This window comes from Stenella coeruleoalba, assembly GCF_951394435.1.
Source record: "Stenella coeruleoalba genome assembly, chromosome: 18".
NCBI classification, from domain to species: Eukaryota; Metazoa; Chordata; class Mammalia; order Artiodactyla; family Delphinidae; genus Stenella; species Stenella coeruleoalba.
In genome coordinates, this window is record NC_137164.1 from 17,570,445 (window position 1) to 17,592,539 (window position 22,095).

Sequence of the window (22,095 nt, forward strand, 5' to 3'; positions counted from 1 at the left end):
CAGGCTCAGCGGCCGTGGCTCACGGGCCCAGCCGCTCCGCGGCATGTGGGATCTTCCCAGACCGGGGCACGAACCCGGGTCCCCTGCATTGGCAGGCGGACTCTCAACCACTGCGCCACCAGGGAAGCCCCTCTGCTTACCTTTTAACATACAAATGGCAAAACATCGTTGTTGGTCTACATCATGGGGCCAACTTTTTTCTATAAAGGGCCAGGTAGTAAATAATTAGGCTTTGCAGGTCCTGTGCTTTCTGTTGCAACTGTTCAACTTGACTCTGCCTTTGTAGTGCACAAGCAGCCATGGACAATACCTAAGTGAATGGGTGTGGCCGTGTGCTAATAAAATTTTGTTTACAAAGTCAGGCAGTGAGCTGTATTTGACTCTACAGTCGTGGATTGCCTACCTCTGGGTCTTCAGGACATCGCAGCTCCAGGGCCCAGTACCATCTAATGGGCTACGTCTGAGGCTGGTGTCCACTGTTGGCAAATCAATATTGGCCAAATAGCCGCAGTGAGACCCGATGGGTTAAGGGAGGAGCAGGGGCAAATTTTCCAAGAAAGAAATGGTGCCAATCAGGAAATAATGTGCATCTTTAGCACAACGACATTCAGTCAGTTCATTAGTGTTAATTGAGCAAGCATTAACTGACCATCTACATTGGTCAGTTGAGCACTTTGACAGGATCTTAGGAATATAAAGATGAGTGATACATGTTTCCCAATAATAGCCATTATGTATCTCATGATTAAATGTGCCAGGCTTGCCATTAAGTACTTTATACACATCGTCTCATATAACTCTCAAAGCAATACTATGAGGAAATTGAAGTTCAGAGAGGTTGAGTAACTTGTTTAGGGCCATACAGTAACAGGGAGCCAAACCGCCTCTGACTATAAAAGCCAGGGCTCTTAAACCTTATGACTCCTGCTATTCAGTGCTGCCTCTCAAGTTCCTTGAGAATTCTTGCCCTCTGAAGAGCTCATAGTCACCTTAGACCTTTTTTTTTGGGGGGGGGGGGGGTGGTAAATTCTCTATTTTTTTGTAAATTAGTTTTGAATCCTTTTTGCTGTTGATAAGCCCAGTTATGTAATTATGGCCTCAACTGTTAATAGAGTGACTCTACAATTAAAAACGACATTGGAGGAAGCCCTGTTTGCTGGACAGAGCCCGCACCTGGCCAACTTCCTGGCATTCTGGATTTGTGGGCCACTTATAGCCTGGCAGTCATTGTGGTCCGCAGCTGCCGTGGCTTATCACAAAGGCACATTTAGGATTATTGTTGAGGAGGCTGGGGATTCCGCCCCAGTTAGTTTCTCTTTGTCTCTCTAAAGTCTCAGAAATTACAACATGAATAAACATAGTCCATTTGCATTATCTTTCAGCAAATTAGAAATCAAATTGCAGTGAACTAAATACGTAATTTCTCAGAAGAGGCTCCCTATTCTTCTAATCATGAAACATTTACTGTTTTTTACATTGCTTTTTCAAGGAGCCAGTTAGACACATTAAAATTTAAATCTTGGAGATTTACATCACTGTTTTTCTCTTCAGGTTCAAATCCACATTAATAATATCTACCAAGAAAAAAAAAAAACAGTATCCCAGAACACCATTATATTTGTATTAACACGATTTTTATTTCATAATTCTGAAGTTACAAATCAATAATAAATGATTATACCATATTGTTAAAATTTTTTAGATTTGACAGTGTAATCGTGGTTGTTACAAAACCAGAGGCGCTGTCTTGGAGACACTGTGGTAGATTGAAAAACCTGGCCACAGTGTAGTTCCTCCCATCAAGGGAATACATCCACTTTCCCACCGCATGTGTCTGGGCTGATGTTTTGATTTGTTTAGACTGATGGAATGAAGTGGAAGTGATGCCATGTGGGTTCAGAAGCCCAGACCTCCAGTGGTCTCATAGTTTCCACTTACATACTCTTAAAATGCTGCCATTGGGCTTCCCTGGTGGCGCAGTGGTTGAGAGTCCGCCTGCCGATGCAGGGGACACGGGTTCATGCCCTGGTCCGGGAAGATCCCACATGCCGCGGAGCGGCTGGGCCTGTGAGCCATGGCCGCTGAGCCTGCGCGTCTGGAGCCTGTGCTCCGCAACAGGAGAGGCCACAACAGTGAAAGGCCCGCGTACCAAAAAAAAAATGCTGCCACTGCCACAGAACGAAGCCAGACTTTTGAATGATGAGAGATGACATGGAGAGAGAGCCACCAAGACCCCTGACAGTGAGGGAGGCCATCCTAGACCTGCCCACCCCACTCAAACCACTAGATGACTACAGCTGCATGAATCACCCAGGGGAGACCATTAGAAGGATCACCCAGCTGAGCCCAGCCTGAATTGCAGAAGTGTGAGCAAATAACTCGTTGTCATAGGCCACTATGTTTTGGGGTGGCTTGTTACAACGGTGATGAATAACTGATACAGGCAAACATACTGAAATATTTATGGATAAAATGATATATTGTCTTGGATTGACTTAAAAGCAATCTGATGGTAGGGAAACGTTGGTGGAGGTATGTTTGAAGAAGATTGGCTGTCAGTTAATAATTGTTGAAGCTAGATGATAGATGTGTAGGGGAATTCACTACTCTATTCTCTCTCCCTTTAAAATTTTTTAATTTTTGGATATGTTTGAAGATTTCCTGATAAAAAGTTTTTTTTAAACGAGTCAGTATTGTAATATTGCGAACCAAGTGGAAAATTACCCATCTAGTATGGTATAACTTAAACTTTAATGTTGAATATTAGAAGACTTCATGTCTGGTCTCATAAAACAAAAATTAGAATCGAAACGAAAGAAATCAGGCTAAGAGGAAATATGGTGCAAAGAAAGGGCAGAAAACTTAGGCTGTTGGTTCTTGAGCCATCAGAGGCTGAATGAGTGCTATAAATGTGCATGGCTACCAAGTTTTAAAATTAAATGTTAGGAAAGAAGCATCGATCCGAACTCTTTTTCAGTCACCTGTGAGTCAGACTCTATGCTGAGTACTGGAGTTGTAACAGAGAGCTCATCCCGACCTTCTTGTCTGCCCTTGGACACACTGTAATCTCTTTAGCCCAGAGGTGGGAAACTCAATGCCAGCGGCCTGGTAAGGTATGTACACAAGTGAGGTGGCTACAAGTGGGGAGCTGTGGCAGTGGGCAGCATGTGCTGGATGAGGACCAGGGAAACACCTAGAAAGGTCACTGCAGCAGAGGGAGCTGGTTCTCCCACTAGCACCTCTCCTGTCTCACAAGAGACTTTTTATCTAGGCACCGGGCAGCCCAAAATAAAGACTGCATCTTCAGCCTCCTATATGTCTGGGTGTGGCCATGGGATTGAGATTTGGACAGTGGTTGCAAAAATAATATGTGCAACTCCCAGGTTATGCCCTTTAAAGAGAAGTGTCACGTCCTCTCCTTCCTTCTCTCCCTTCAGCGCACTGCTGAGACAGAGTAGACATACAGACAATCGTAACTGCCCCCAGGATTGCGGCTGGGCCACTCTATGAATTTGGGGAGCCTTAAACATCTTTGCCTTTGTGGACCCCTTCCTCCATAAAAAAGTATTAAAAGTTATATTTTACAACTGCATCGATATAATGGCACATGTAATTCAGGCTGGATTCATTTTTATATATTCATTATTATAATACTCATGTTTTTCTTCTGATTCTAAACCAAATTAAAATTAAACATTTTCATGGACCCCTAAAAATATCACAGGACTTGGGCACTGCCTGCTGCGCCACCCAATGGGTAAGTCAGCCCTGGATGGTGGAGCAGTTAGAGAGAAGAGCCAAGGTACTGGGGAGGGCCACGCCAGACAGGACCCTCCCAGAAAAGAGAATAAACATCTGCCTTTTAAAAATCACAGTTATTAGGGGCCTCGCTGGCATCCATCTGAAACTGTATGTCTTCTAATTGAACCCAGTTACTGGAGGCCCAGGAGGCTCCCTAAAGGAACTGACATCATGAAGGATGCGTAGGAATTGACCAAGTGAATGGGAGCAGGTGAGGGAGGGCATTTCAGGCAAGAAAACAATTTGAGCAAAGGCTGGGAGGAGAAAAAGTGAAAGGAACTAAAGGATTTCATTATGGCTGGAGTTTAGGATGCAAGGGTGTGTGTATGAGAGAGAGTGCTGAGTGCTTGGGTCCTTTGGTCTGTTCTTGGGGCCGCCCCTGTGTTTGGACATGCCCTCTCATCTCCTTATCTCCAGTGACTACTGGAGCCAGCAGAACATGAATGACCAGGTGTCCACAGATGGGCTGTGTCCAAGAGGAGAGCATGTGTTCAGTTTAAGGGGCCACCACTGGCCAGCTTCTGCCATTGTCACATGAGATTGCAGGCCCAGGGTTGAAAGAGTTTCCAGTTATCTAAAGAAACCAGAAATTTGATTTTGCTTGCAAAACTCCTGACTTATAAATGTAGGCCATTAACTAGGATTACAAACAAACACTGTTTATGCCCGTCGGGATCCTGGGCTGAGAGCTGGCACCCTCATGCCCTTCTGTGAGGCAGCACCCTTTTCCCTCCTCAGTCTCCAGTGGGGGCAGTCCTTCAATGACAGCATTTGGAATTGCGGGACAAGGCTGGATACGAAATCTTTAAAAGGCTAAAACAACCTTTTTCAAATGCTTTGACTCAATTGGGGTTGGTACCACTGTTGATTCTTTTTTTTTTTTCCCCTGTTCTCTCCTTTTCATTTTTTTCCCAATTTTTTTATTGTGGCAAAATCACATGTAACATAAATGTACCATCTTAACCATTTTAAAGTGTACAGTTCAGTGGTGTTAAGTACATTCACACTGTTGTGCAGCCATCACCACCAGCCATCTCCAGAACTCTTTATATCTTGTAAAACTGAAACTCTTACCCATTAAACAATTCCTCATTGCTCTCTCCCCCCAACCCCTGGCAACCACCATTCTACTTTCTGTCTCTATGATTTTGACAACTCTAAGTAGTGCATGTAAGTGGAATCCTACAGTGTGCATTTTTCTGATTTGTTATTCCACTTAGCATAGTGTCCTCAAGGTTCACGCACGTTGTGGCATTTTACAGAATTTCCTTCCTTTTTAAGACTGAATAATATTCCATTGTATGTATATACCACATTTTTCTTATACACTGATTCATCAATGGACTCTGGGGTTGCTTCTGTGTGTTAGCTACTGTGAATAATGCTGCTATGAACATGAGGGTACAAATACCTCTATTAGACCCTGCTTTCAGTACTTTTGGATATATACTCAGAAATTAAATTGCTGGATCATAGGGATTTATTTTAAATTTTGTGAGGATACTCCAAACTGTTTTCCACAGCAGCAGTACCATTTTAAATTCCTATCAATGTTGCACACGTGTTTCAATTACTCCACATCTCCAGCAATTTTTTCTTCACTATAGCCATCCTAATGGGTATGAAGTGGTACCTCGTAGTTTTGATTTGCATTTCCCTAATGACTAGTGATGTTGAGCATCTGTTCATGTACTTCTTGGCCATTTGTATGCCTTCTATAGAGAAATGTCTATTCATGTCCTTTGCCCATTTTAAAATCAGGTTTTTGTTGTTATCATTGAATTTCAGTTCTCTGTATACTCTGGATATTAATCCCTTATTAAACATATGATTGAGTTGTTTGTTCTTTTTCTAGGCCCTTAAGTTTTAAAGTTAGGTTGTTGGTTTGAGAGCCTTCTTGTTTTTAATGTAAGCTCTTATAAATTTCCCCCATATCACTGCTGGTGCTGTGTCCCATAAGTTTTGGTACATCGTGGTTTAGTTTACATTTGTCTCTAAGTGTAATTTTCCTTGTGATTTCTTATTGATCCATTAGTGTTTAAAAATATGTTGTTTAATTTCAACAAATTTGTGAATTTTCCAATTTTACTTCTCTGTTATTTTTTATTTTTATTTTTTTGTGGTATGCGGGCCTCTCACTGCTGTGGCTTCTCCCATTGCGGAGCACAGGCTCCGGGCGCGCAGGCTCAATGGCCATGGCTCACGGGCCCAGCCGCTCCACGGCATGTGGGATCTTCCCAGACCGGGGCACGAACCCGTGTCCCCTGCATCGGCAGGCGGACTCTCAACCACTGCACCACCAGGGAAGCCCTGCTATTGATTTTTAACTGTACTCCATTCTGATCATAGAAGACATTTTGTATATTTGTCTTTTAAAATCTATGTGTGGGTGTCTAACATATGATCTATTCTGAAAAATGTCCCACGTGCCCTTGAGAGGAATATGTATTCTGTTGTTGTTGGATGAATTGTATGTCTGTTAGGTCTACTTCACATGTTGTTTTTTAACTCTTCTATATCCTCAATTATCTTCTGTCTAGTTGTTCTATCCATTATTGAGAGTGAGGTACTGAAGTCTTCAACTATTGTCATAGAACCTGTCTGTTTCTCCCTTCACTTCTATCAGTTTTTGCTTCATATATTTTGATGGCCAGTCATTAGTATGTAAATGTTTATATTATTTTATCTTGATATATTGAAAGCTTTATTAATATGCAATGTCCTTCTTTGTCTCTTTTAACCTTTTTAAATTTAAAGTATATTTTTTCTGATATTAGTATAGCCACCCCTGCTTTCTTTTGGTTATTTGCATGGAATATCTTTTTCCATCTTGTCACCTTCAATGTATTTCTGTCTTTGGATCTAAAGTGAGTCTCTTGTAGATAACATAGTTGGATCATGCTTTTTTTTTTTTTTTTGCAGTACGCGGGCCTCTCACTGTTGTGGCCCCTCCCATTGCGGAGCACAGGCTCTGGACGCGCAGGCTCAGCAGCCATGGCTCACGGGCCCAGCCGCTCCGCGGCATGTGGGATCCTCCCGGACCGGGGCACGAACCCACATCCCCTGCATTGGCAGGCAGACTCTCAACCACTGCGCCACGAGGGAAGTCGTGCTTTTTTTTTTTTTTTTTTTTTAATTTATTTATTTAGTTTTGGCTGTGTTGGGTCTTTGTTGCTGCACGCGGGCTTTCTCTAGTTGCGGCGAGCGGGGTCTACTCTTCATTGCAGTGCACGGGCTTCTCATTGCGGTGGCTTCTCTTGTTGCGGAGCATGGGCTCTAGGTGTGCGGGCTTCAGTGGTTGTGACATGTGAGCTCAGTAGGTGTGGCTTGCAGGCTCTAGAGCACAGGCTCAGTAGTTGTGGCACACGGGCTTAGTTGCTCCGTGGCATGTGGGATCTTCCCGGACCAGGGCTCAAACCCGTGTCCCCTGCATTGGCAGGCGGATTCTTAACCACTGCACCACCAGGGAAGCCCTGAATCATGCTTTTTTATCCATTTTGCAAATCTGCAAATCAAATCTTTTGATTTGAGAGTTTAATACATTTACATTTACAGTAATTACTGATAAAAGAGGACTGACTTCTGTTATTTGCTATTTGTTTTCTATATGCATTATAGCTTTTTATCCCTCATTTCCTGCATTACTATCTTCTTTTGTATTTAGGTGTTTTTGTTTTTTTTTACTGAAACATTTAAATTCCTTTCTCGTTTCTTTTGTGTATATTCTTCAGCAATATTCTTTGTAGTTACCATGGAGATTACATTTAACATCCTAAAGTCATAGCACTCTAATCTGAATTTATGCCAGCTTAACTTCAATAACATTAAAAAAAAACTCTGCTCCTTTACAGTTTCATCCCAAACCCTTTTGGTTCTGGATGTCACAAAATTACATCTTTATATACTGTGTGCCCCAAAACATAAACTAATATTTCTTTTAAATGATTTAGTCTCTTAAATTATATAGAAAACAAAGTGTAGAGTTACAAACCAAAGTTAAAATAATACTAGCTTTTAGACTAACAATTGTTTCATTAAAATGCATCAGTCTCAGGGTCCCTGGTGGTGCATTGGTTAAGAATCCTCCTGCCAATGCAGGGGACACGGTTTTGAGCCCTGGTCCAGGAAGATCCCACGTGCCATGAAGCAACTAAGCCCGTGCACCACAACTACTGAGCCTGTGCTCTAGAACCTGCGAGCCACAACTACTGAGCTGCATGCCACAACTACTGAAGCCTGTGCACCTAGAGCCTGTGCTCTGCAACAAGAGAAGCCACCTCAATGAGCAGCCCATGCACCACAACAAAGAGTAGCCCCTGCTTGCTACAACTAGAGAAAGTCTGCACACAGCAACGAAGACCCAACACACCCAAAATTTTAAAATATATAAATGAATAAATAAAATTTAAAAAATTAATCAGTCTCTTAAATCACATAGAATACAAATAGTAGAGTTACAAACTGTCATTACAATAATACTAGCTTGTGTAACTGTCCATGTATTTACCTGTATTGAGGTCTTTATTTCTTCATATGACTTCAGGTTACTGTCTAGTGCCCTTTCATTTCACCCTGCAGGACCCCTTTGAGCATTTCTTGTAGGGCAAATCTGTTGGTAACAAAGTCTCTCAGCTTTTTGTTTATCTGGGAATGTCTTAATTTCTCCCTTATTTTGAAGGATAGTTTTGCTGCATATGATTCCTGGTTCGTTGACAGGTTTTGGGTGTTTTTTTCTTTTTTTCCCCATTTTAGCACTTTGAATATGTTGGCCCGCTGTTCTAGCCTCCAAATTTTCTGATGAGAAATATTCTCATAATCTTAATGAAGATCCCTGTATGTGACAAGTTGCTCCTCTCACTGTTTTCAAATTTTTATCTCTGTCTTTTGAAAGTTTGAATATAATGTGTGTTGGTTTCTTTGAATTCATCTTAATTTGAGTTCATTGAGCTTCTTCCATGCTTATATTCATATCATTCAGCAAATTTGGGAAGTTTTCCGCCATTATTTCTTCACATATCCTCTTTGCCCCTTTTTCTGTCTCTTCTCTTTCTGGGACTTCCAGGATGTGTATGTTGGTCTGCTTCATGGTAAGCCACAGGTCCTTTAGGCTCTGTTCACTTTTCTTCTATCATTTTTCTTTCTGTTCTTCATCTCAATAATTTCCCTTGTCTTATTTTCAGGTTCACTGATTCTTTCTTCCACCTGCTCAAATCTATCTTTGTATCCCTCTAGTGAATTTCCCATTTCAGTTATTGTACTTTTCAGCTCCATAATTTTTGTTTTATAGGTTTTCTCTTTACTAATATTTCCATTCTGTTCACAAATCATCTTCTAACTTTCTCCACATCTTCCTTTAGTTCCTTGAGCATGTTAAATACAGCTGTTTAAAGTCTTTGTCTAGGAGATCTGCCCATCAGTGCCATAAAGTTTTTTCAGGGACCGTTTCTGTTGTTGTTGTTGTTGTTGTTTTAAGGGTTATACTTGCCTATTTCTTTGTATGCCATGTGCTTTTTTTTTTTTTCCCTGTAAACTACACATTTGAATCTACTAATGTGGTAACTCTGGAAATAATATTTTTACATTTTCTTAGGGTTCGCTGTTTTGTGTTACTATTTTTGCTTATTTTTTATTGTTGTAGGGTGTCTCAGTGCCAAGAATCAGCTTGAGGTGTAAACTTGAGGTATTTTTAGGTCTTTGGTGAGCCTGCACCTTTCCCTGAGCATGTGGAGTCACTTTCTAATTTTCCCTGTATATGTAGTTGCTTTTCAATGTCCTAGTCTTTAATGTCTGTCTCCCAAAAGGGAAAAAGAAAACTGAAGGGGGGTGAGAAATGGTGCCAGTCCTTTAACTCCCCAGAAATCACTTCAGTGGGGTAGGGGGAGCTTACAACAGTGGGGAGAGGTCAGCAACAGTGACAGCCCGTCTCTTTACCTGCATCTCTGTGATGAGAAGCAGCAACCAGTGATCAGAGCACAGATCCCCAGTATTTGGAGATCAGGGTGCTTTTTGCCCACCTTGGCTCCCACAAGCTGTGTATAAGTTGCTCCAAGAACATGTGCACAGCTGCCTTCAAAGGTGCTGAGCAGTGGGAGATGGGTAGCTGCTACTGTGCTAAGAGCTTAAATTGACCAAAATTAATTGCATTTGATGACAATTACTGTCCAAGCCTTCCCTTGGAAGTTGCAAACCTTCAGTAGATTTCAGAATTACATCACATGGATTCTGCCAGTGCAATTGTTGTCTAAGAGGGGAGACAGGTTCCTGGTGATTCCTACTCCACCATCTTCCCAGAATCTTCTCCCCAATTTTGAATCTTATGCCACAAGTTTCACTGACCCTTAATGAGAATCTATGAGTGAAAAAAAAAAAAAAATGAACACACTTGCTTAGAGAGTGCAAAGTGATTACCCTGTTCAGAGTGACAGGGAGAACATTAGTGAATATTCAAGTACTACTTATCATAATATTTAAGTTAAATATATATTCATTCTGTAGCTAACCATGATGTAGTTGGGTTTCTGATTATTTAAAATAGCATTCATGTCATAGTCAGAGTTTAATTTTAATAGTTCTCCTCCAAGGACTGTTGACTTGTAATCTTGAAACTGTGCATATTTGTTAGAGAAAATTGCACTTGTTAAAATCCTTGTGGTAAAGAATGTGATTGTTTACTTAAAATTATCACCACTATGGTTTTTTCAGAAAGTTGAATTTTCTCACCAGCTTCATCATAAATACCTGCGAGTAGTCCTTACTGATCTAGTTACAATTAATTCAACCAGTGTAAGTTCAACAGAAAACTGTCCATTTTCTTAATTAGACAGGGGAAGTATTTGAAAGTATCTTTCTTATCTGCAAAGGGAATTTTGCAGTGGTAAAAGTAAAGTAAGTCAGTGGTTCTAATAGATTATTTTTAAAGCACAAATCAAACTCTGATCCTTCTACATCTGTGTAGATAGTTTGTGTGAGATTGTTCAGGAAGAGTGGAGAATTAGAGCAAAAGAGGGCCTAGAGCAGAGCATGAGGAGCATTGGCTGTTAAAATGTAGAACTACCATACAACCCAGCAATCCCACTCCTGGGCATATACCCTGAGAAAACCGTAATTCAAAACGAGTCATGTACCACAATGTTCATTGCAGCACTATTTACAATAACCAGGACATGGAAGCAACCTAAGTGTCCATCAACAGATAAATGGATAAAGAAAATGTGGCACATATATACAATGGAATATTACTCAGCCATAAAAAGAAACAGAATTGAGTTGTTTGTAGTGAGGTGGATGGAGCTAGAGTCTGTCATACAGAGCGAAGGAAGTCAGAAAGAGAAAAACAAATACTATATGCTAACTCATATATATGAAATCTAAACAAAAATGGTTCTGATGAACCTAGGGGCAGGACAGGAATAAAGATCCAGACGTAGAGAATGGACTTGAGGACATGGGGAGGGGGAAGGGAAAGCTGGGACAAAGTGACATATATACACTACCAAATGTAAAATAGCTAGTGGGAAGCAGCTGCATAGCACAGGGAGATCATCTCGGTGCTTTGTGACCACCTAGAAGGGTGGGATTGAGAGGGTGGGAGGGAGATGCAAGAGGGCGGAGATATGGTGATATATGTATACATATAGTTGATTCTCTTTGTTATACAGCAGAAACTAACACAACACTGTAAAGTAATTATACTCCAATAAAGATGCTAAATAAAAAAAAAAATAAAGTTTTACATTAAACAAAAAACAACCAAAAAAAAAGATCCAGACTTAGAGAATGGACTTGAGGACAGGGGGAGGGGGAAGGGTAAGCTGGGATGAAGTAAGAAAGTAGCATTGACATATATACACTACCAAATGTAAAATAGATAGCTAGTGGGAAGCAGCTGCACAGCACAGGAGATCAGCTCGATGCTTTGTGACCACCTAGGTGGGTGGGATAGGCAAGGTGGGAGGAAGATGCAAGAGGGAGGGGATATAGGGATATACGTATGCAAATAGCTGATTCACTTTGTTATACAGCAGAAACTAACACAACACTATAAAGCAATTATACTCCAATGAAGATGTTAAAAAAAAAAGTATCAGTGTATCAGATGCCTCTGTGCCTGCCTCACATCCTCCTGGCCCACCTTTTTTTTTTCAAGTTTAGTCATTCCTGCAGCAAACAGGCACATATATCCCACCAGCCCCTCCCCTCAGCTGCCTATGGAATGTCTAGATTTCTGTTGGGGCAGAGGTGGGGACTTCTGTGCCACCACCCATGCCTGTGGGGACCTACTGAGCCATTCAGATATGTGTGAAAACTTGGAGGTACTAGGAGTTACCCACCTTTAGGCAACCTTTGAGCAGTTGGAGGCAGCCTTACAATTCTGAAGTCCATTTTCCCTAGCAACTCGGCATCCCCAGTGGATTCAAGTCCCAGCTGCCCACAGCAGTGACTGGCTTCGTAGTACAGCTTTGGACTCATTCTCCCTCCCAAACCCCACTCCCATTCCTTGGAGCCACTTTATAAAAAACTACACACATATCTGTCTCAGGGTCCAACTAGTGAATTAGAAAGCACTGTTTATTTTATATTATTTTTATTTTGGCGATGCCACATAGCATGTGAGATCTTAGTTCCCTGACCAGGGATCAAACCCATCCCCCCCTGCAGTGGAAGTCTTAACCACTGGACTGCCAGAGAAGTCCCAGCACTGTGTATTTTAAACAGAAAGATTTATTCAGAGAAATGGTTGCATGTGTGATAAGAGAAGTTGAGATGCCCACCAGTGCAGGGTGGGGAGACAGACCACAGCCTGAAGTCACTGACACCTCTAGGTAGGAGGGACAAAGGACAGAGGTGATGTCAGCAGGGCCTAGAAGACAGAAGCAGCACAGTGGGCCTGTCCAGCAGGAGCTGGAGCCATAGAGGAGATACCTTTACTGCTGGAGGTGCTGCCCTCTGCCCGCTTCTGGCAGAACCCAGCCAGAAGCCAGCGGACGTGGGAGCCTAGGAAATGCAGCCTTCAGAGGTTAGCTCACTGCAGCAGGGAGTAGAGCAGGGGCAGGCAAGGAAGGGAGGGAGGACAAACTGGTCTGGACTGGCACAAAAGAACTGGCAGGGGATAGACATCAAAAGAGACTGAGAGTGAAGAGCCAGCCAGAAGTCTAAATTGTTCTGATTTTCTAAAAACGTGCTTTTTAAGATTAAAACAATATTCCCAGTTAGGATATCCCCATGTTTCCTTGCTCTGTCAACTGAGGGGGCCTGGAAGCAACAACACTGCAGTAGCAGTGAGCACATCGAGTGCCCAGATCTTGGTTTACAGTACCATTCTTCAATGAAAGGAGCAAGGGGTCCTCAGAGAAATGGCTGATTCTAGGACTAGGCAAGAGACATATAAGATGAGCCTGGAGCATCTTGTAGGGCTAGAAAGTAACGTGTTAAACACAACAAAATAAAACAAATTGCATAATGGTGGAGGTATGTGAAAGGGACAAAGGAGTCAAATAAAAGAGCTCCCAATGGCCAAATTTGGAACACTCGATCAACAAAATAAAGTAGTACTGGATTATAACCCAAAGTTTAAAATAAATATCCAGGAGTCCATACTTATAGATGATTGAATAAATAATTACATGGGAGTGGATAGACACATCTCCTGTGCAAAAGAATTCCAAACAATTTATGTAGAGACCCAGCCCTCCAGGAGGTGGAACATAACTCCCACTCCTTCAAAGTGAGCTGCACATCTGACTTTCTTCCAAGGAGTACAGTGTGAGAAGGTAGGGGGGTGGGGGGATGAGTACCTTTAGAGTGGAGAAACCTGACAAACACCACCTTAGCCAGGTGATCAAGGTCAACATCAACACTGATAAATCACAATGATAGTCTGTACCCTTGATATGGTGTGATGAGAATGGCACTTTATCTCTCAGTCTTCTTCCCCGAAACCCATAACTCCTGTCTGATGAGAAAAAAAACATCAGGCAAATAACAATTGAGGGTCATCCTACAAAACAGCTGACCAGCACTCCTTTACAGTCAAGGTCATTCAGTACAAAGAAAGTATGAGAAACTGTCACAGACAAGAGAAGCTTAGAGAGATAACAGCTACATGTAATGTCAGATCTTGGAACAGAAAAAAGGACATTAGGTAAAAAACAAAGAAAAATCGGAATGCAGTATGGACTTCAGTTAATGATAATGTATCAATATTTGTTCATTAATTGTGACAAAAGTACCATTTGTTAAAAAATTTATTTTATTTATTTATTTTTGGCTGCGTTGGGTCTTCGTTGCTGTGCGCGGGCTTTCTCTAGTTGTAGCGAGCGAGGGCTACTCTTTGTTGCGGTACACAGGCTTCTCATGGCAATGGCTTCTCTTGTTGCGGAGCACAGCCTCTAGGCACACAGCCTTCAGTAGTTATGGCACATGGGCTCAGTAGGTGTGGCTTGCAGGCTCTAGCGTGCAGGCTCAGTAGTTGTGGCATGTGGGCTCAGTAGTTGTGGCACATGGGCTTAGTTGCTCCATGCCATGTGGGATCTTCGGACCAGGGCTCGAACCCATGTCCCCGCATTGGCAGGTGGATTCTTAACCACTGCGCCACCAGGGAAGCCCCAAAAGTACCATATTAATGTTAGATATTAATAATAAAGGACACTAGACACAGGTCATATGGGAGCTGTTTGTACTATCTTTAGAATATTTCTGTAAATCTGAAACAGTTCCAAATTTTAAAAATTAAATATAAGGGCTGCTCAAGTGTAAAACTGTGTATCAGTTAGTTCTACAGGCATTTATTGAATGCCCTGTCTAGGCAGACCTGGGCTATAGGATCTGAAAACACAACAGATTCCTGCCCTCAGTAAACACACAGCCTGGTATGATGCAGGTATGTACCAATAAATACCAAATATGCAATAATAGAAATATATACAAGGCACACAGCAATTTAGAGGAGGGAGTGATTGAATCAGAAGGAGAAAAATTGTTAACCCAAATAGGATTTGAGAAATGCATATGATTTTGCTTGAAAGATAAGAGAGAGGAGAGACTTCCCTGGAGGGTCCAGTGGTTAAGACTTCGTGCTTCCACTGCAGGGGGCATGGGTTCAATCCCTGGTCCCTGCTGCATGGTACAGCCAAAAAAAGAAAGGTAGGGGATATTGTCATCTAAGACTTGAAACTTGAACACTGAGAGGACAAGCATTCGACCTATATATACCTGAACATAAAAATGAATACACTTAAGTCCTCTCAGAGATCTGTAGCATACTGATCTCTGGTGCTCTAGTCCTAGAGTCAAAGTGTCTGGATTGAGATCATCTCTCCATCTCATACTGTTTGTGTATATCAGATGCATCTCCCAGCCTCACTTGTCTTTTCAGCCTCTTGTTTTGCCTCAGCTGCCATACATGGCCCACACAAGTCTACCACCTGCTACGTAACTAGAGTTATGGTTTCTCCCACCATTTCCAGGCTTTGATAAAGTACCAACCCACAAAGCTGGGATCTAGCTTCCCCAGTGACTGCTAAAGAGGCCCGGTGACACCCCGGAAGTGTCGGGTTATTGACTCCCCATGGGGCAAATTTGAGTCAGTAGGAGAAAGACAGGGGAGAGCTGACAGCAAACGCTCTCCTCTTGTCCTTCCACTGGACCCTTTGCGTTGTGGTTTTTCCATGCAGCCAGTGTGGAGGTCATTCCACGAGCCCAAGCAGCTGCTCCTGCTGCAAGACAAGTTGAATTGCTTCATGGCTCATGGTAAAGTAGTAGCCAGTGTGGTAACACATCACCTGGCATTTGCTTCCCGACTTTCCCTGCCTCACTTCTCTTTCCCCCCACTCTCGTTGCCCTGGAATTGTACCTCCCAAGAGCATTAGCTCTTGGCCTTGACTTAGATTCTGTGTTTTTCATAGGAAACTTCAGCAAGTTATAGTTTCTCTGGGCCTCAGTTTCCTCATCTGTAAAATGGAAGAAATAATAGTACCTACCTCATAGGGATAAAATGAAATAATTCACGAAAAGCACTTAGGTCAGTATTTAGCATATGGTAAGCACTTGATAGATCTGAGCTATTGTTATCTAGAGCAAGCCCTCAGTTTTGCAGCTGTGGCTTATGAGGATCAGAGAGCTTGAGTAACTTGCCTCAAATCACTCAGTGATGAAAAGCAGAATTAGGGTGAGAACCTAAAGTGGTGTACCTGAGTGAACTCAAGAACATAATGCTGAATATTAATGTTTATAAACTAAACAACTAATTGACTTTATATTAATGAGCAGGTCTTGACCTTAGGCTACTGTCTCAACAGGAGCACAACAGACACATCAAGGTGTAGCATCCAGAGCCCTTCATCCAGGCATGCTCAGTAAGAGATCAGTATAATTTCAGGGAAACTGGGAAGGTTGTTACCCTCTAGAATCTTTTCTCATTCATTGTTTGCTACCTAAAATTCTACCTTCAGTATTTTTTTTTCCAAAAGGTCTTGACTCCTGTTTATGCAAGTTTAATAAGAAAAAATGGTACATTGAAGTTTTTATCTAATAGTTATCTAGCACAACTATTTATACATAAAAGGTCTTATGGAATAAATATTACTGAGTTAACAAATTTGTAAGAGTGCCTGTTTATACCCTGGTGAATATGTCATATAATAATGGTCCCATGGAGGATGGCTTATAAGAGATGAAGAGGCTCCAGAGTACTGAGAAATAGAGTTTGAGGGAGATTTAGGAGGTACTATCGGGCTTCCCTGGTGGCGCAGTGGTTGAGAGTCCGCCTGCTGATGCAGGGGACACGGGGTCGTGCCCCAGTCCGGGAAGATCCCACATGCCGCGGAGTGGCTAGGCCCGTGAGCCAGGGCCGCTGAGCCTGCGCGTCCGGAGCCTGTGCTCTGCAACGGGAGAGGCCATAACAGTGAGAGGGCCATGTAGCGCGCAAAAAAAAAAAAAAAAAAGGAGGTACTATCAATGAAAAGGTGAAGATGGGTAAGCTGAGGGCCTGAAAATTAATGTTACTCTATAAATGTTTTCCTAGTGACAATAGCAAAATTTTCTATTGCAGTACAGCTCTTCTAGATGTTATAGATGTCCAGGAAAAAGGAAAAGGAACTTCAGAGGTAGACTTTCCAAGCATGAGGAAACTCCCCACAGTACAGGAAGGGAGCAGGAAGGCACATGAAGAGGCAGTGACAGACCAAAAGCAGGAGCAATAGATAATTCTGCTAACTGTTGCCAAGGAGGAAAAACAACAAAAAATCAATGATTAGTGGATATAATTTGGACAGATTGCAAAAGAGCACAAGATTTGGAGGCAAAGGCTTGGGGGATTTTAGGTAAAGGACTTATTCTCCTGAATACCAAGTTAAAATAAGGATGATGATGATGATACAATACTTAGCTTATTGGGTTACATGGATTCAAATCACCATCCTAATTTTTCTCGTCATCAGTCTCCAGTTTAGATATTGGAAACTCACTTTCCTTTGAAGTATCCTTTTTCTTGGGATACCCTTTGCTGAAGTTTGTGTAGGACTCCTACTTGTTCCAACCTCAGGGCTGGCTCTGTGGGTCAGGATGATGCAGACCACTGAGGATGCCCACCTTCCAGCAGAGGGCTAGAAGCACGTGGCCAATAACTGGACACTGCTTTCATGTTATCTGATAAAAAATAGAAGGACACGTGATTGAGTAAATAAATGGGGGAGAGGAGACAAACTTCCCATCCAAATAATCTATGTAGATACTCCACCCTCAAGAATGTGGAACATGGACTTCCCTCGTGGTCCAGTGGTTAAGACTTCGCCTTCCAATGCAGGGGGTGTGGGTTCAACGCCTGGTCAGGGAGCTAAGATCCCACATGCCTCGTGGCCAAACAAAAAAACATAAAACAGAAGCAATATTGTAACAAATTCAATAAAGAGTTTAAAATGGTCCACATCAAAAACAAAAAACAATGTGGAACATAACTCCCCACTCCTAAGTGTGGGCTATGCATAGGGACTTTCTTCCAAAGAGTACAGTATGGAAAGGAGGGGTGATAGGGAGAGTAACTTTATTGTGGAGACACCTGACAAACAGCACCTTAGCCAGATGACCAAGGACAACATCAGTAGTCAAAAATCATGTAGATAGTATGTACCCTTGATATGATGTGATAAAAATAGCATTTTGCATCTGTGATCTTATTCCCCCAAACGCATAACCCCAGTCTAATTACAAGAAAAAAATCAGACAAATCCCATTAGAGGGCCATTCTACAAAATACCTGACCAGTATTTCTCAGTACTTTCCAATGTCATCAAAAATCAGGAAAGTCTAAGAAACTGTTACAGCCAAGAGGAGCCTAAGGAGACATGATGACTAAATGTAATGTGGTATTCTAGACAGAATCCTGGAACAGAAAAAGGACATTAAGCAAAAACTAAGGAAATATGAATAAAGTATAGACATTAGTTAATAATAATATACCAATACTGGTTCATTAAATGTAACAAATGTGCCATATTAAGTGAGATGTTAATCACAGGGCAAACCAGACGGGAGTTATGTGGGAAGTCTGCACTATGTTTGTAGTTTTTCTATAAATCTAAAACTGCCTAAAAAATAAAGGTTATTTTAAAAGTTTTAAAACAGGGACTTCCCTGCTGGCACATGGTTAAGAATCCACCTGCCAATGCAGGGGACATGGGTTCGAGCCCTGGTCCGGGAAGATCCCACATGGCACGGAGCAACTAAGCCCATGTGCCACAACTACTGAGCCCGCATGCTACAACTACTGAGCCTGCGCTCTAGAGCCTGCAAGCCACACCTACTGAGTGCACGTGCCACAACTACTGGAGCCTGTGTGCCTAGAGCCCATACTCCGCAACAAGAGAAGCCACCGCAATGAGAAGCCCACGCACCGCAAGGAAGAGTATCCCTTGCTCACCACGGCTAGAGAAAGCCCGCGTGCAGCAACGAAGACCCAATGGAGCCAAAAATAAATAATAAATAAAATTTTTAAAAAAGAAAGGAGAACAAGTCAAAAAGAAAGAGATGTCCCAGTACAATATACAATTGACAAATTATAGGGATTATAGTTCTGAAAGTTCAGTGGAGGGAGAGAGATCACTTCAGGCTAGACTTGTCAAGGAGTATGTTATGGAAACAGTGGGTAAAAGACTGACAAGCTTCTGCTATTCAGACTAGTTTTAAGTAATTTGATTCTTTTTAAGCAGAGTAATTAGGGGGAGGGAGGAGAAACAGAACGTCCCATAAAGGAACTTTTGAAGCCTTTCAATATTTACTCTAACCCCTTAGCATCAACTCCTCCCTAAATGGTATATGTGTCGGGATTTGCAGCATTAATAATGGCAAGTAACTTGTATGTAAAGGATATGAGTAACTTACATTTCCGTTCCAAAAGCAGGGAATGCAGTTGTTACATTAGAGCTGCTCTGCCCCACTCACAGTATCTTGCTATTACCAACTAATGCCAAAAGAATGGTTTTGTAATAAAATGATAGATGTATTCTTAAACAAAAAAAGACAAGATGTTTACAAATATAAATTGAACCAATTTATTTTATGAGTAATTGTAATATCTTGATTAACTGATGAATTGTTCTTTAAGTCCAAAAGTAAGTAAAGTAAATAAACTTTAATATTATTACTAGTGAGTAATATATAAGTACTGACTTTATAAATCTTAAGGTCAGGCTTTGAATGCAAAGAGAAGTTCCTTGTTTGTGTTCTTTCTTAAAAATTTTTTTTATTTAAAAATAAAAAATGTAAAAAACCCTTGGACAAGCCTCTATCTAGATTTTCCATAAGCAGAAGAAGAGCAGTAGCTATTTCTCCAAATAGCAATTAGTAATGAAGTAATTCAGAATAATGGAAAGAGACAACATATGAAGCCGCATGAGGCTTGGCATATCTTTTGTTTTGTTTTTGTTTTGGGGTGTTTTTTTTTGGCATATCTTTGTACCTGCAGTGCCTAGCATAATATTCAACTCTCCTGGTTCAACCCTAATCTTTTTGACCCTTTCTTCTCAATCTCTTTTACTGCCTGCTCTTCCATCTGCTCAATTAGGAATCAAAAGTGATATGGAAGAGATATAGAGAACTATAAGAAAATCTGTGTAACACTCCAGCAATATATTTGAAAATATAGAGAAAAATCAATGGCTTCCTAGTAAAATATAACTTACCAAAATTGATCCCCAAAAAAGTAAGAAAATCTACACCAATCAAAACTCATGGAAGAGATTAGAGGAGTGATTTCAATCTAACCTTTGAAAAAGCAGTGGGCCAGTAGATCCGGGTTCTATCTATGGTTTGATGCAGTGTTACTGCAAGTAGCCAGTGATGAAACTGTTACTGTCCTGCAAAGAGATAAGGAGCTTATGCCAGAACATACATCAACATACTACTCGTCAAGAAAGTCTTGCTAAAAACAAACAACTGATTTTATTAATGGTGTCCTGAAATGACCCCTTTGAATTGAGTAAGTCAACCTGGGGGTCCCAGGAAATATCAGAGAAGAGAACCTCTGGAGCAAAATGAACGTTTCGTATATTGGGATATATATTTTCAAATGAATATAGGCATATTCATTTGAATATTAAATGTGTTAAGGCCTTGTTATATTCTAAGCTGATGAGATTGGTGTATACAGCAGTTTTGTACTTTGTATTGATCTTGTTATAGGTTGGGGGGTAAAGGTAGTTTTTAAGAACAACTTTCATCTAGCCACTCAGAATTAAGCACTATTAGTATTTTGGGATATATACTTTGAGAAAATTTTCACATGTAAATGTACATGAGCCGACACGAGGCAGGGTTATTCTCCCCCAAATTAAATACTACACAAACTATTTTGCAATCTGCTTTTTTCACTTAAAAATGTGAAAGACCTCCCATATCAATTATAGATAAACATTATTTATAATAATTGAATTATATTCTATTGGTTGGATGTATCATAATTTAAAAATCAGTTCCATGTCAATAATTTGAATGTCTTGGTTATTTTATTTTATTTTTTTTGGAACACACAGCTCGGCATGCAGGATCTACTTCCCCGCAACCAGGGATCGAATCTGTGCCCCGTGCAGTGGAAGCGCAGAGTCTTAACCACTGGACCACCAGGGAAGTCCCTTAAACTTTTATATATTGTAAATAGCATAATGGAGAACATCCATTATGACCATTCCAGTACCCCCCTCCTCATTAACTCTTCTAGAACTGTTGCAGTGGCTTCATAAATAATATCATTTTGTCTGGCACACAAAAAAATAGGCTGAACTACAAACTGTACATTTAGTGACAAAGTTGATTTGCATTTTCGTGCCTGCAGATCATGTTTTGAGTAGCACTGCTTTAACAAAAAGATAATTGATGTGTTGTTTAAACTACAGTTAACCCTTGAACAACACAGGTTTGAACTGCAACTAAGTGCAGGGTGCAGTTATAGGTGGATTTTTAAAAATAAATTCATACTGTATTACATGATTCAAGGTTGCTTGAATCTAAGGCTGCGGAACCGCGGATTTCAAACAACTGATGTGGGACTTGAGCAACCACGGATTTCAGTAACCATGGTGGGTCCTGGAACCAATTCTTCCGAAGATTCCCAGGGATAAGGTATCCTTATTTCAGGCCATAGGGGAAAAAAACCCCTAAAAATCTCTAAAACATGTATAAGGTTACCATAATCTTAAAATCCAATCAATATACTAACCCCCCCACCCCTGAAAAAAAGAAGCAGGAAAGGAAGGAAGAGAAGACCTCTAGGCGCGGGAGACCTAGTAGGAAACAAGGCAGAGGTCGGGCTCTGTAGCAGATCGCACTCTAGAGGAGGGGGATTGGCTGTAACATGGAAACAAAACACTGACAAATGCTAAGAAGATAAAGTAGAGCAATGTGGTGGAGAGTTCCAGGGGTGGGGGAAATCTGCTTTAACTGCTGTAACAGACCTTTTTTTTTTTTTCTGCAAATCTACACCCTTCTCTCTTTCCGTTGATCAATCCACAGCTTAGCACTTACCTCTCAGATTGTCACTGAGGCCCTTTTGTTATCGGAAAACTGGGTTTACCTCTTGGTGGGTGTTGAGCCAATAGACACAACCAAGCCAAAGAGCAGGAGAGGGAAGGATTTATTACTTGCAGCGAGGAAGGAGAACACTTTCCCAACACTGCTTCCCCAACCGCAAAATTGCAGAAGTTTTAAGCTAAGGGTACATGCGTATTCACGAGGGAGCTTGAGCAGAGGAGAATTCAGCATAGAATTGGGGCAAAGGTTGACAGAGTCCAAGCTTTAGTTGACTGA

General features: G+C 41.4%; 1 protein-coding gene across 1 annotated transcript in view; it reads left to right on the plus strand.

The window, feature by feature from the left end:
- The window catches only part of SPRYD7 (SPRY domain containing 7), a 61,701-nt gene extending 40,496 nt beyond the window's left edge, over window positions 1–21,205 (plus strand). Inside the window, exon 8 of the transcript XR_013824943.1 lies at window positions 20,826–21,205. The gene's annotated coding sequence lies outside the window, so the exon portion shown is untranslated. The remainder of the gene's footprint in view (window positions 1–20,825) is intronic.
- Window positions 21,206–22,095: the final 890 nt, after the last annotated feature.